Raw genomic sequence first — 3,751 nt, forward strand, 5'->3', positions numbered from 1 at the left:
AGTCTGGTGACAGGTGTAACATAATGAAGAGGCTGTGATCAGCTTACGCTCAAGAATGAACTACACACCAACCCAAAGGTGACAAATTTGAGTAAGTCTTAAAAAGGGTTTGTTTGTTTTTTTCAGTGCTGTGGTATAATCATTTGAGCTGAGTTTCAAAACTGAACCTTAGTGGTTGGATTTCCTTCCCACGAGACCTTCAGGGATTGTGTCAATCATGAAAATGATTAAAACAGTTTTGACCTTAGTATTTTGCCACAAGAAAAAAAAGAGATGGGCATGCAGTGAGAGTAAGACAGAGGAGTAAAAATGTAAACAGAGGATTCTGAGACTGTCTTAGCCTTCAATGCTGTGAAACACATACATTCTTCAGTCTGCTACACATGGAGCCACAGACCAACTTATCTCTCTCCTCACACTGAAAGGTAATGGTCACAGGGCCAAGATTACATCTCTCTGCCAGAGAAGGTCAAAAAACAAAAGCTACAATTAAAAAAAAAGCTATTCTTTCAGTCTTCATATATTTAGCCTTGTCTCTTTTGATTATGCCCCTCACAACGGTGGCAGCTGTGGAAAGAAAGCTTTCAAGTCGTTTTATCCGTGTCTCTTGAAAGTTGTGGAAGCATGAATGTTCACTTTGACTGAGGACACTCTTGCATTACAGGTGGCGCTAATGCAGTTTTTGGAAGTGATGTCTGTGTTGCCACAATACTGTTAGTGACAGATCCTGGACACAAAATTTTAATATCTGACTTATCTCTTTAAAAATATCTTTTCAGCATCAGAATGTTTGATATGTGACTTAAGGAAAATGTGTGCATTATATATGGCAGGACACCAAGGACCTGCTGTTAGTATGCTACAGCTATCTACTTGACAGTCAATTTATAGAGTCCAAGTCTTTAATAACATCATCACCTTACCATATATTTACTGTTATCTGAAGATACCGTTTCCATGGTAATGGAGAGTTTGCAGTCATAGATAACAGTAATTTTTAATTAGTGCTCCTGTCTATCAGTCTCTCCTGCACTCGGTAATAAACACCAAGTGATGAACTTCAACGAGTATTTTGTGCATTTACCTGCAATCACCCATCATGAAACTGCTCACACTCAGTCTCAAAAATAAACCGTCCATGAAAGTCCATGAAAACAGCGGATCTGAAATGATGAAAACTCACACTGTCTGAAGCATAAATTATAGGTTTATGAATGACTGCAAAATAACAAAGCAGAATATCGTTTTCTCTTATGTGAAACAACAAATACACAACAGCTGGTTACCATCAGATCAGGGGATTTTGTTCCAATCTTCTTTTGTCCCATTTTGGTGAGCCCTTTTGAAACTGTATCTTCAGTTTCCTGTTCTTATATAAAAGTGGCACATGATGTGGCCTTGTGCTCCTGTAGCCCTTCTGCTTCAAGGTTTGAGAGGTTCTGCATACCTCGGTTGTTACAAGTGCTTATTTGTGCTAATGTTGCATTCCTTTCAGCTCGAAGCAGCCTGGCTATTCTCCTCTGACCTCTGGGATCAACAATACTCAGACCAACCATTTGGGCACCAACAACTATGACACATTCAAACTCACTTAAATCACCTATCTTCTCCATTCTGATGCTCGGCTTGAACTTCAGCAGGTTGCTATTCCATGTGATTGGCTGGTTGGATATTTGCATTAATGAACATTTACATATATTTGCATGCTGCTAACGACCCCGCAAACTGCTAGTGAGTCCACATCTTTCATACTCCACACTTAAATGATGTGTTTTCCCTTTTTTTCAAAACTGCAGCTTTAAAGTCAGTGTTAAATGTTGAGCTACTTATCAGATGAATTAGAAAATATTTCAAGTTCATCTTAATTTTAGTCATGCATCTATTTTCATGACTGCTGTAGCTAGACTACTTGTGGTGAATATGATCCTCCTGTGATCTGCAGATGCAGAGGTAAGGTTACAATATGCTGAAAATAAGAACGCACACAATAACATGGCTTCGTACTGGGTACAATGATAACAGAAGAAATGACTGCTTTAACCCTTGTATGGTGTTCGGGTCTGTGAGACCCGTGTTCAGTTTTTTTCAAAAGAAAAATTAAACAATTAATTATTTTTTCACGTGTAAATGTGTTGTGTCTTTCCACTCACTCCACTTGATTATAACTGATTTATTTATAACATTTTATATAAAAGAAAAACGAGAAGCACATTAATTCATAAATGTGATCTAACAAAGGTAAAGGGAAAAAATTAACCATGTTTGCTGTTCATATGTCTTGTAATTGGGATGAAGTAAACATCTGTTGAGTAATTTAACATAAAATTGTTTGATAGTGTTAATTTGGAAAGCCAAAACTCTAGCGGGTCCACCAGACCCATGAACACTGGCTGAGTAACAAAAATACGAACACCACACAAGGGTTAAAAGGGCAAGAAAACGTCAGAAAAAGACTACTATTATTACTGTTCAAGGAAAATGTTTACTCAGAAAAAAGTGCATCTCATCTCCCCTATCTGCTGCTTTCTTCATCCTTTTGCATTTATATGAACGCTGTCACGTGTCAGTGCGAAATGAAGTCGTGAGTCTAAGTTTCCTACCCGTGTTCACCTCCCGACACACGATCAACAGTTTGATTCAGTAAAGAGTTTTTGGCCATAAAATAGAAACAAAGTATTCACAAGCTCAAATGTTAGGACATGTTCAGTCAGCAGGGATGGTGTTTTGACATCCACTGATGTCAAAAGGGAGGGACAATCAAACTCACGATGCAGCATCATTTCATATTAGATTAAAACAGCATATAATTTTAGACACAGCTGAGTGTTACTTGCGCCATTTAGTTTCCAAGGTAACGAGAAGGGTATATTTAGAGAGCACTAAACTGAGACAGAAGAGAAAAAAAAAGGTGCTAATAATCTTGACGGAGCAATTACAATTAGTCAAAGTCAAATAGTAAAGATCAAAACACCTCATCTGCTTACAGTTGAAGGTGAGAGAATGCTCAAGAACAACCACCCAGCTCATTCAGCACCACTTCTGACACTTGCGTCATTCAGTATTTTGTGGCGTTACTGATTCATGTGGTACAGTAGAGGTCTCACTCAGCCAGGGAGGTTCAGGGAAAATACAGACGTCAATGAGAGAAGGTGGGGTTTTTCTTTTTGTTTGTTTGTTTTATATGTTGAGCTACTTAGCTACGGTGACTGTTTAACATGCTGTCAAACATGAGCAGTGTAAGAAAGTATATGCTGGATTAAAAAAATTGCCAAAACATAAGACCTTCCTTCACTTCAAACACAGCATGGGATCATTGCAGCACTGGTGGAATGAAAGGAATTGATCAATAAGGACAACAAATACAAAAACAGACAATAACTTTATTTGGGAATAAAACTTCAAAAATGGCCAGCTTCATACAAGTCTGTGCTGACTGTTTCATCTTCTATGTTAAGCACATTGAGTTTGTGTGTAATTAAACATGTTGTTTATGTGCCATTGCTACTGTTGTAGCTTCTGTTTGATCTTGGTAACATGCCTGCACCAAGAAGTATCATTTAATCTTATCCAGGTATAACTTCAAGGTGAACCCCGGGGTTTTTGTATCACTTCTTACAGAGGTATACCAGTGGTAACTTATGCTACAGACCTAACCTGCACAGAGCAGGTTCAGGTATGAAATCATCACCTACTCACCAATAACATCTCTAGAATATGGCGTCACCATTCATGGAAGATTTTGCAGCATTGT

The sequence above is a fragment of the Aulonocara sp. 'chitande type north' Nkhata Bay genome, linkage group LG1 (genome assembly GCF_057382095.1).
Source record: "Aulonocara sp. 'chitande type north' Nkhata Bay isolate Kocher_YH1m ecotype deep benthic linkage group LG1, A_spYH_male_GT1.1, whole genome shotgun sequence".
Lineage (NCBI taxonomy): Eukaryota > Metazoa > Chordata > Actinopteri > Cichliformes > Cichlidae > Aulonocara > Aulonocara sp. 'chitande type north' Nkhata Bay.